The sequence below is a fragment of the Zea mays genome, unplaced genomic scaffold (genome assembly GCF_902167145.1).
Source record: "Zea mays cultivar B73 unplaced genomic scaffold, Zm-B73-REFERENCE-NAM-5.0 scaffold_664, whole genome shotgun sequence".
NCBI classification, from domain to species: Eukaryota; Viridiplantae; Streptophyta; class Magnoliopsida; order Poales; family Poaceae; genus Zea; species Zea mays.
In genome coordinates this window covers 2,501-15,000 of record NW_023367327.1, presented here as the reverse complement: position 1 = coordinate 15,000, position 12,500 = coordinate 2,501, and the positions used below count along the sequence as shown (strand labels likewise).

At 42.3% G+C, this 12,500-nt stretch overlaps 1 protein-coding gene across 1 annotated transcript in view; it reads left to right on the top strand.

The window, feature by feature from the left end:
• Positions 1–6,959, top strand: part of LOC118475796 (uncharacterized) — a 27,441-nt gene extending 20,482 nt beyond the window's left edge. Inside the window, exon 1 of the mRNA XM_035963972.1 lies at positions 1–6,959. This exon is cut by the window's left edge and continues 20,482 nt beyond it. The gene's annotated coding sequence lies outside the window, so the exon portion shown is untranslated.
• Positions 6,960–12,500: the final 5,541 nt, after the last annotated feature.

The window sequence follows — 12,500 nt, the reverse complement described above, 5'->3', positions numbered from 1 at the left end:
GCTAATTGTGGGTCGATGGGAACGAAATACGAATAATATAATAAAAAAAGAACTACGTTACCCTGATTTTTCTTCTATGAAGAAAGTACGTAGGCACTCCTCAGCGAGGACGCGGGTTTTAAAGTCGGTTCTACACATTCGAGAAGACACACCGGCTGGATCAGAATTCTATCGGTCGCGGAGTCGGCGGACGGCTCTGCTCCAACTTCATCGAGGTGAGACGCAATCTCCATGGCTCCATGTATTTTGCATGCTCTAGCGTATGTAGTGTTTCCTTCGTTAGTTTCATTCATTTCAGTTCGTTTCTAGTTGCTTGCTGGACTTGCCCCGTACCTTTATTTGCCTTGCATGGTTTTCCATTTTCATCCTGCTGTGAAACCAATGTATATAGCTTTCATTACTTGCTTGATAAAGCCTTAATAAATTGCTAGGTGGATAAGTGTATCGCTATGATTGGCTATAAGTCTCAGAATTCAAGTTACACTATGCTGGAAAACAAGCTAATATAAGAGAACCAGTAGCTTAATTGATATCTCAACGTATGAGTGATCTGTTATTGTAAAATGCTCATATAAAATAAATGCGGTTGAATTGTGATGGTGTCTGCCTACTTGTAGTTTGTATTTGCAGTTTAGATGATATGATTCCTCAGTTCATTTGATTTCCTATTCAATAAAATAGTAATTGTGTGATAAGATGATAATTACCCGATGACCAAGGTGGTCAAATTGGTACTTGTCAGGAGATGTCATGAAACAAACATGCAAGCATAATTTATTAATTATTTTGTTCCAGATGTAGTGTAATACTTCAATAGAATGATATGCTGCATAGGAAGAGTGCTGTTGCTATAGCTGTTCCTATTTCAACTAGGTAGGCCTTCGGTATTCATGCTTCCTTCTATCAAGAGCATTGTGGCAGTACGAAATCCTTCCTCAGCCTTGTTTATAATTTTCACCGGGCATATCTTATTTTTGGACACTTGCTGCATTCTAACCCAATCGCTTACCCGTTCGCTTCTTTCCATTGCTTCAACGCTTGTTTCAAGCAATAGTCAAGAGTTACTAAAGTAGTTTGTCCTATTCAAAGCTATAATCAGTGACTAATATGCACACAACAATAAAGACAGTTGTTTTTTCTAGTGAGAAATCGAGTACTGTTTTTACACAGCTATAGCGTCTGTGAATTTGACAGAAAAGCAAGGTGAAAAGCCCACTACGCGGTAGGTCGACATTCCTTCTTCTTTCCAAGCTTCTGGTGGTATCTATACCTTTCGAGACCAAGCCCTGCTACAATTCATTGCTGGAAGAGACTGCTAGATTGATTTTGAATAGTTCGCTTCAGGGTTGTAGATAATGCTCTATCAAAGAGCGCCAGCGTACGTGCTCGAAAGCGTTAGTCAACTAGCTACTTGTCCTTGGTTTTATCTAGTGTGCCCCTTCATTCAATCTCTAACTCAATGTCTACCCACATACCTTTCCTTTCTGAATCAGAGCTTTGCTTACACATCTAATTCTACATTTGACCCATTTGACAGATATTTTCTAAGGCTGAAATCACACAGTTCTTATCCCGGCATCTTACTTACTATTTTTAAAACGACTACTCTTTCCTTTTCCTTTAGGGTTATGGGGTGATAATCTCCCGTTGCTATGGGGGAAGTCACTGAGAGCTCTGAGTCGGATGAGGTGGAAACTTTGCTCTTTCTCCTTGGCCGGAAGGAAAGAAACTTGCTACCTTCAGGAAGGCTGTTTCCCTCGGCTAGATAGAATGGATATCCATTTGTTGAGAATAGAAATAAGCCTCCCTCCTAGAGATGCCCCACTATCAATGAGAACCTTTAGGAAACCTAACACACATCTGCGCCGTAAAGAACTCTTGATCAGCTTGCTCAGTAGTCATAGCTTAACGGAAGGAAATCCTCGTTCACTACCTACATGCTCCACCGGGGGTACGCCCCAACCCGATCTTCCATAATGCATCAAGCTAGCCTTAGGCACCAATTCTCACACACCAATGCAAGGGAATTACGCCGATGAGTGAAACCCCCCTTTTATCAACTGAACACTTCCCCTTTCCTTGAACCAGAAACGGCAACCGGCACCTCAAGAACAGAAAGAATGGAGTTCGTGATGCCCTTAATGGACGGAAGGATGATAGGATAAGGATAAATGGCAATCAACAAGAGCAGAGGTTAACACCCTGGTATCGACTAGTTGGTTGGAAAGCGTTTTGGCAAGACCTCCCTAGTGCCTGTTCAGAAAATACGTATCGTGATATCAGTATCGGGGTGGTATTGGTTCGGGTCTCATCTCAAATAAGCTTGACCTAAGAACCGCCCATTTAATAATATATATAGACCGGGTTCATTGGACTTATCAATTTCCTTTTATTGGTGGGTTAGGGCCTCGGTTGGTTAGGGAATTACCTCCACACGAACGAGTATTTATTAGCAGCACGGGCAGAGTTTGACTCTGGTGCATTTTCACAGAAGAGCACTCACTACTTAGCGGAGTGTGTTAGCCTCATTTCCAACTACTAGTTTTACATATAAACTTCGTGAGAAAGATTGGAGTTTCGAGGCCCCATACTGACTGAAAGAATAGTACCTTGCATTTTCTAATAGATTTTATAGAATATACTCTTTTTGACTTTCATAATGGTCTTTTCTTTCTGAATCCGAGCGGAGTATTCCTTCCTTAGAGCTCTTTCCTGGGCGACCTGGCTTGCTTGTAAATATATAGTGGGTAATTTTGGCATAGTCGATCAGTTCATTACTAGATTCTCCAACTTAGGGAATACTTTCTTCTTTTCCTACTCTTACCTGCCGGGGAATTGACTTAACTTAAATGAGTGAATTTACTACAATACAAGACAAAAGAAGCAAGACCTTACAATAGCAATTCAACGTAGAAAAATAGATTTTATTTTCTCACTTAAAATTCCTTCATAAGAAACTCATCTCTATACTCCTTGCCCTACTACTCTTCTCATATATAGGTGGTTTTTTATACCTCTATTGCCATTTCTTCATATTCGAATTTATCCCCACTGTCCAGCCCTATCTCAGTTTAAACTCCAATATGCTTCCCTAGTTCCTAAGCATAGACATTACTAAAGAAAGTCATCTATCTCATAGTTCCACTTTGATACCTATCCGTTTTTCAAACCCTATAGCAGGTAGCTCAGACTAGTACCATCTTTCTTGACGTTGCATTTCCAAACTCAAAACATACGATAGTAGATCTTAGTCCGGCAGCAAAAACGACTAGCGTCGCTTCAACAACAGATATAGAAGAAGAAAGAACTCATAGAGAGATATTATAAGCTACTTTACCTCCTTACCTGCTTGCTTAGCAGGATGCGTATATACCAGACCTAAGTTACCTACTTTCCTCTCCTCTACTATGAAAAGAAAGAAAGCCTACTACTCTTGTGTTGACTACAGAAAAGAAAGAACTCATATCGTTAAGCGAGAGTGACTTTCGCTTACGGGAAGCAGCACAGGCGAAGTACTCTCGTGAATAGAAATAAAACCGCTAGTTCAAAGCAGTTCAAGCCAAAAAGAATAACCTCTTTCGGCGGGACTCAGTTCCAAGCACGGTGGACTGCGGGATGCTTACTCTCATCTCTCTTTCAGGATTGATTCCTGCTCACGATAGCTTGCTTGGCTACTTTACTATACCTCTGAATCCTTCTCTACCCAACTGACATATCTCTATTCTCCGCGGCATCACTCAGTCTCTGATTGTCTTAAGGGCAGAGCTCACTCTCCCAACTATCCGGACAGGTATCTCATTGATCTTTCATTTTCTTGATCTTCTATTAAATGATGAACTTGCTAATGCAACTTATTCTACTAAATGCTAGAAGCAAACCAACATGCTAGAGACAAAGCTAACAACTACTATTCGAGAAAAGGAAGAAATAAAGAAATAAAACAACAACAGGTCTTTGCAATACATCAGTATTCTTCTACAACAAGAAGAAGAGGCAATACATAAGTATTATTCATAAACAAGAAGAAGAGGCAATACATAAGTATTATTCATAAAGGCAATATCTCTACACACCACACCTGAAAAGAAAATACTGAACAATACAATACTTATGCTCACTACACTCTTGATCAGGAAGTACCAGCTCCTCATAAGTGAGACAACAGAACAGAAGTAGAAGCTACCGGATTCACGCCCGCTAAGAAAACCTCTTCTTCTTTAGATCCTGAAAAAACGAAAATAAGTAAGAAGGAGCAGTAGTAGGAAGACTTAAGTGACTTCGTTCATTTACGTTGAGATAGACGAGTAACTACTTTTTTCTATTTTTCAGGATCTACGGTCACCGCGGAGGGCAGCCTTCACGATGAGCGATTGCTGTTCTTCCAGCAGCGCCCTCTTCCGCATTTCAAGAATGCGGATTTGCCTCCGAACATCCTGTGTATGATTGTGTATCCAAAGTTGTGCATTGGGCATCCAAAGTTGTGGATCGACGGAATAGAGAAACAGGGGGTCCTGAAGGAAATCTAAACTTTCTTTGCAGTAATGCAAGCTTATCGTTTTCTAGAGCCTGCTGTTCCTGAGGTATTATGGCGAGTCTTGCTGCGATATCCATCGCTTTGACTCGGCACTTGTCCCGCAAAATGGAGAGTGCGCCGAAGCTTCTATTTATAGGCGAGCCTATTCTTTAGCGGAAGAATTTCTTATTAGAAGTCCTTTTTTTAATAGACTGTAACATAGATAATTTGCCCGGCACCCAGCAAGAGGATGCGCCGCAACGGCTTGATAGCTATCAAGAAATCCTGCCTGTTCAGAGTAAGAAAACGGATGCGCTTTAGCTTTCGCGCTAGAAAGAGATAATGAATGCGAGCAAGTGAGTAACGTAGATTCTACACGTTATACGTTACTCATTTGTGTAGAACATAAGAGAGCCCTCCATTAGTGCAAAAAAGAATGAATCCCTTGATAAGGCCCCCGGGTATCGACACGCGGCTTAATCCCGATCACATCCTGAGGCAATAATAGAGCGAATAATGAAAAGAGTACTCCACCACGAGCAGCGAAAGCACGCTCAGCCAATCCTCACTCGACGGCTCCGTCCTTGCTTAAGGAAAAAGCCGAACCACTCGCAGATGGATCTTTTTTTTTCTACCTTTACTGCTCACTCTGTCAGTCCACTAACACCAAACATATTCACGTCATGAAAGAATAGATTCCAGATAAAAAGTATACTAGCACATATTCACGTCATTAAAGATTAGATTCCAGATTTTGGGTATAAAGTATACTCTCACAGATTCATCCTTGAGTGCGTGAAGATAGGGCAAGGTAATGCGGAGAATGCCACGACTCTTATATGTTTCAAATCGGGATGGCATGTGTCATTTCTTATAAGGGTCAGGGGCGTAGCGAGAGAGAGAGATAGCTAACCTAGCCATTGGCGGAGAGAGGGAGGCAACTGAAGCTTTTAGAGTCGGGTTTAGGTCTTCTTTTTGCTTGCCAGAATCCATCAACAGGGGCTCCACAGGGAGGTATTTATTCCATAAAGTTATCAAGTTATAGTGGAATTACCAACCGGACTGGCTTTCTCCAAGAGAGGGTTTTGTCTTTTCCGCTTCCTCGCGCAAAGAAAAAAAAAAGAATCTCTTCTACGGCTACGGCTCCACCCACGAATCTAGGTACTGAGAGACCTCACAGCTAACCTCATTCCTCGCTTCATAAGCACATTGTTTAATTACCCTTGATTGTGTCCTCTGGCATCCAGATCAACGAAAATGCTCATCTTGTGGCTCTATTCTCCTGTTCTCCGTTTGAATACTACCGGGTAAGGTGGCTCGGTGAGAACATAACTAGCCCTCCCGTCAGCAAAGTGAAACCCCCTCCTCTAGGCTTGTTACAGTGGTGGGTGATGCACGTCGAGACCCAATGAATTGGACTTGATCATCACCATCTGCGCCCGCATCTTTGCTTGCACCGTCCGACTGTGATTTCTCTGGAGTGTCAAAGATGAGATTAAAGCTTGGCATTTAAGACTGTTATGCATGGAACTTTGTGGCTGCCTTTTTATTTTAGTATTACGCGGTGCCTTCTTTCCAAGGTATGGCGTATCTTCGCTATTAGGGATTGCAGTCTTATCAGAGGGGTTCTCGGCGTGCCATGCGTGTTATCAGTTTCTGACTGGGGTGCCACTGGTGGGGTTAGGATTCGGGGAGATCTTAGAGGTGGTGAAACTGCTCAGAGAAACCCTGGTTCATACCTTTAGTGGGTTCAGACTGGAATTTACGTCCAGGGACGGGGGAGGAGCGCCACTAAGCAGACTCCTGCTCCAAGTGCTGGGTCTACTTGTTGCTTTGAACGAAGAAAAGGGGCAATTGAACATTGGAATTCCCCTTCGACGTTGGGGAAACCGGCTCACAGTAGCTCTGGGTCGGTTACAGAAAGAAGGGCTGGAATTCAATCTGACCAACGGCGCTTCGATTACTAAGGGTAAGGGAGCGCATCAGGCTCTACTTATTCTACGCCTTACAGGCTGACCCGAAAGAGGATAAGATAAATTTTTGGTTCTTCCAACATCTGGTAAGGAGAAGAGCTTTGGGTTTCCTAAGGGGAGCCCCACCAAGCGGGTTGAAAAGCCTCCACTCGAGTTTAATTAAAACCCTAGTCAAAGAGATACCCGAACTTATGGGGGAAGTGAGGCAGAAGCAGGAATCTTGTCCTTTCTTTAGCTCGCTGGTGTGAGCTGAGCTTGGCTATCCGAGCCGAGGAAAGATGTCAACCAATGGACAACGTACGTAGTAAAGATCGTGTATTTACAACGGAATAGTATACAAAGGAATTCTTCGAACACATATAGGTTACCAGGATACCTAACAAACTTCTCAAAAACCCAAACAGGAAGAACCATTACCCTTACTAGTACCAAGGCTAGAGATCCGGATTTGAACCAAGGAATGGAATCAAATGCAACAAGAAAAAGGTATGAATGAACCGTTAGAAACAAGCTAAGATATCTGGATTGCCAATCAAAGGAAGTAAGAAACTATTCTCTTCTCTTTTCTTTTCAGGTTCTAGTATACGCCTACATAAAGAGAAACCTTAACCTTGCTTGCTTGTCTTGTAACTGGAAACCATAGACCCGGAAACCGTATCAAACCATATCAAATAACAGGAAGAAGCAGGAATGGAAACATAAACCCGTCAGAACCACGGAAAGAGATCCTGATTCCCAATCTTCGGCTGTAAGAAACAGAAGGATGATTCAGTATACTAGACTAGCACATCTCGATACCCCTTTCCTTTAGCCAAGAAAAATAGACACGATGTCGTTTTATTTTTTCGCATTGGAAAAGACTATCCATAACCTATGTCCCTAACCGGATTCTGTGTCAGAAAGCGTGAATCTTTATTGCATTCCATGCTCTGCCTTCGCCCGAGCGGTCTCCAGGGAAGGAAGCCAATAATGGGTGTGTCAGGGTGGAATAAAGAAATAGGAAAGAAAAGCCTATCAGTAAAGAGAGAACCCTTACCAAGAAACGGCTTCCACCAAGGTAATGAATACTACCTCTCAAGCAAGGGAAACCTATGAAGACAGAAAAGAGAACCCTAAAGGTTAGAGCCAAGGCAAGAAAGAATGCTAAACCTAAGAACCTGTCCTTTAAAGGTTATACGAAGACAGAAAACTTACCCAGACCAGAAAACACATTCCTTAGAACCATAGGTCTATTCAACGAACTAGTCCGGAGCCGGGCATAGTAAAATACTTATTACTAGCCTCCTCTGGGCCTCGCTTACACCCTATCCGCATAAACCCACGGAACCTTTTTCATGTGTGCCTAACCAACTGGTTCACGTTTTCAAGTAGTATTTCTCGGTTATGAATCACGAGTCTCAACTCGGAGTTGCTCTTTCTTTTACCCGGATATTGCAATGGACGAAGTAGACAGTCAGGTATTTGGATGCTACCGTTCGAGATTGTGAAGTCGTCTGGTCCACTTAGCTTCTGCACGATCTAGAGTTTCCAATACTACTTACTTTTACTTTTACTTTACTAGAAACGAGAGAGCAATACGAACGAAGACCAATCCATAGGCCCTACTGCGCATTCTCCTAGCTAGAAAACTGTTCTATCGAGACTGCCCACCTCATATTTGCGAGCGAGGGATGAAGCAGTAGTACGGACTAGAGGCGACCGTTACAGCCACCTTCACTGCAACTTCTAATCAATATAGATCGTAATGAAAAGCAAGGGTATGTGTTTGATTCGCCCCATGGTGGCAGCTTTCCATGAATTGACGTAGAAGCAACCATCCGAGTACGGGAAACCCTGAGTTTACTTTACTTTACGATACTTTACGAAACGAAGGAAAATAGCAATGGAATGGAATAATGCTATCCGTACGCTATTGATATTCCTAGCGCTATCCCTTTTCTTTGCAAAGAAGCCCCTTCCCTTAATAAATTGAAAACATCATAAGGCTTTACTCAAAAAAGTCAGATTTGGCTCGGGTGCATCAAAACTTGCAACCCTCAGAGTATCCTGATATTGATGAGGTGGCCTTTTCCTTTGCCCTTTTTCTTTCGCCCTTTAACCCGGAAGAAGAACGAAGAGGATCTTGTCCAAAAGATGATGTCGGATATTTTATTTAAGTGATGCCAAAAAGCGCTAGCTTCTAGTCTAAGTCTGAAAAAAAAGGAAGGGAGAATGAAAATTAGATGGAATCATCGCTTTCATAAAAAGTAAATCCAAAGAAATAATATTGAAATTATCCTTTGCCTTCCTTGCCGGGATCAATCAGCAGGCTAATGCAATCAGAGGTGGGTGGGAGTGAAGTAGGTTTCGCGAGCATACACCCATATACTAAATATGTGGTGAGCATCCAATTCGTTGAGAATCGAGATGGTAGGTAGGGCATTGTGCTCAGTGAGTGAGGCATGCTCTTGCCTTCTTTTAGTGCTTCTTTAGTTACCCTACGCACACCATTGAGTTCACGTGATCTTTGTGCGTGCCCAAAAAGTTCTAACTAAAGAACTTTAAACCGAAAGCAGACCGAATAAGTAGTTGTTGAAGTAGCTCTTTTGTCAAGTAGTAGCTCTTTGACCCAAGCCTCCTAATATAATAGCTTTTCGCTTTATCTTTAAAGAGGAGAGGTTAGAGGAGGGGAATCAAAAGAATGGAGTCAGATCCACCTTCATACATAAGTAGAAGTGCTAGTCTAGGCATGTTCCTTTCAAAGAGGATCGATCAGTGTAAGTCCCTATAATCTTTATTTTTATAGGCTAGCTTCAATACGTCTGGGCCAAGGGCTTTCAAATCCAATATCCCTTCCTCGCTCCGCCCCTCATCCACAAAGCTTACGAAAAGAAGGAATTCCAGATAAGGGAGCCACTTCGTGTGTATACGTGGAACTACCAAGTCTGAATTGGGCAAATAGACGACATCAAAAGTCTAAAAAGAATCTCAGAGGAGGACCGAAGAGAGTAAGTGATCTTTTTCCCTAAGCTATAAAACAGGAGTAGTCAATCCACTTGGGATACTTTCCCGCTGTGCGCCTCTTCTTTCTTCCATTGTTTCATTTTATCCCGCTCACTGCCCTATGGACCGCATTCATCGATATTGGAATGAATTCATAAAAAATGATAACTAGGGCGTAGCGTAGCATAAAAGAGAATGAATAGTAGCCTACTTAAAGCAAGCTTTCATAGGCCATGTTACTCTTTACTCGGCTGTTCGTTCAAGAAAATCAAATCAAGTACAAGTAGTAGTGCCAACAGTCTCATGCAAATAAATCGTTCATCCTTGGAGGGTGTTTTTACTTGTAAAGAAAGTTTTTATCAAATCAAAGGTGCGATTCTCTCCTCTTACAATAGCCTGTGAGAATGCCAGTGCCCAACTATTCTGTCTCGATCTTAAGCTTAAGTAAGAATGATAAGTCTTCGAGGCAATAAAAGCATAAATCGCCATCACCAGTCATTAAGTAAGGGTCGATGAAATTGGGGGGCTTTCGTTGAAGATCTCAGTTCTTTCGCGCATATGGAGTCAGTCCATCCCGAGCATCACAAGCTTCCTGAACCTTTTCCTTCACACAGTGATGAGGTAGTCGAATTCCTATATGTCGATAACTTGTGTAAAAGCTCTTGTAGAAGTAAGAGTCCCTCTGAGATCTTTCGTTAGCCCGAACGAACACTCTTCCTCTGAGATAGAATCAAATAAGTGACAAATGAATGGTAACACATGGTACCTATCCGTGGTCGGGAAATGCTTTGTGCCCTGTGTCCTTGCTTTGCTCTACCGAAGGATGACGCAAGGTTTTTCTAACAACAGTGTTCGGTTACCATATCTTTGAATGACAAAATGCCCGGTCCTCCAATCGTTAGAAAGAACCTTCCTTCTTATATTATATCTACTAGAAGATCTATGCGCCGGTATTTAGTAGTTCAATGAAATAGAAGGTCTCGATAAGTTCGAAAGTCGATAGAAAATCCGTCTTTAGTCTATAGATAATCCATCTGTCATCAGAAAGGATTTGATGGCTTACTTCTTGAGTATGACACTCTTCTCAATCCTCTCCTGGCACAACTACCTTCGAGTCCGTGCCTTTCTATTAGCAGGATTGGATTATGCGACCGCACCCTTTGCTCTCAAGCCTTTCAGGTTCAGTTTCAGTCTAGAGGCTAGGAGTGAGGCTCTTTTCCTACAGTTTCCGGGAATAACTACCTTTCCGATCCGATATTATAAGTGTAGGATTGGCAAAGTATTCGGTGCACTAGATCCTAAGGCCGCAGGCTTAACTCAACGATTTCCGCTCTTAAGGGAGAGAAGCATATAGGAAGGCCTGGCCAGAAAGTTCCGGGAGTATAGGTCAAGCAGGGAGAGACCGATGAGTCAAAAGAGTACCCAGGCTATGATTCTCAAACTCTTACTACTAACACTAGGGTTGGGTTGTCAAGTACTCGGCTTCCTTTACCTGTCTATCCCTACCTTTCCTTTCGAACAACGGAACAGCGTCACACCTTACGGAAATGGATTTCGCTTCTTCTTTTCCTTGTGCAAGCGGGCAAGGCCCAAAATCCATTCTATGCAAAAGCAGCTACCCCCTGGGAACACCTTTAGACAGACAGAAACCGAAGCACTATGATTGTCATGAGAAGGTGGTGTGCTTTTACCTATTGAAAAGAAGAAAGTGTTCTTGAGTCGAAGAAGCAGGTTCAATCTCACTCGGATTGCCACCAAAACCTGTATAAACAGCTTCAACGAGAACAGCGAGCGCCTCCTGCTCAACATAAAGTGGCCTACGAAGACAAGTGTGAGGAAATGCTTACACTGAAGCTTCCACTCCCATATGGGCAAGAAGAGCTCCTTCTCTTTTTGCCAAAGCAAAGAAGAGCCATTGTCTCCCGTACTCGTTGATTGGAAATCAAAGAAAAGAAGAATGTTCAACTGAAAACAGAAGCAAACCAAACAGGAGTAAGTGGAAGAGTTTGAAGTTCTTTCTTTTTATAATAGATCTATGCTGTAGTTCCGTAGCAGTGAATATCCTCCGCAAAGGAAATATTCGTATTCGTATTTTAGTAGAGGAGGTTCCGCCTTGCCTCAACCTTAGCGTATCTCGGCTATGTCCCAATCGTGAAAACTCTCGATTTGAATGCACTTTTACAAGCAACAAGAGTGCAATTGGCAACTGCCTCATATCGTTCATCTAATGATGTGGTATACAACTATAAAAAAAATAAAATCTTTACATTGATCATATCCATGGCATGGGTCGTATCAGAACGAACAAGGAAAAGATTCATTAGCAAAAGCACCCGAAGCTTTGAAGCAGATGGATCAACATAACCACAATTGACCCTGTTTTCCACCTACTAGCAGCAGGAGTATTCATTTTGTTCTGGAACACTTCCCAAATCGATATACGAAGAAGGGCAATCTCAGTATTTAAGTAAGAGATTTTTTATACGTATGCTAATCCATGCATCTGGAATGATACTTGCATAGGAAAGAAAGGAGTGTGTTTAGCGAGTAATAGGAGAAAGGAGTGTGTATGGCTAGGTAATAGAGAACAATAAAGGAATCAACACCTGCGTATCGTTCCATTCACTAGTACTGTACAACTACTACTAGCTTGTAACACTCACTAGCAAAAGTCATTCTATTCATCGATACAGACTACTAGGGCTGAATACATACGTTACTCTCATAGTTTCACAAGGTTTAGAGAACTACTAGTTCTGTTTCATTCTACTAGTCGTTCCAATAGCACGGAATTCCCATCTCTTGTACCGGGACCAGTAAGACCTATTCCTTCTCTTTCTGTCTAGCTTGAGGAATCATGGTGGACTTTTCTTTCTGTTTAGCTTTACTTATCAAAGACTTCTCCCCCCTGCGGTGAAGGAAGAGGCCTGGCACGACACACAAGTCGGGAGACATCACTCCTCAATAAAATAAGCCCTTAGGCGATTGAAGTGAGGCAAAAAGCACACCACCCTCGAGTGAACTATAGAACA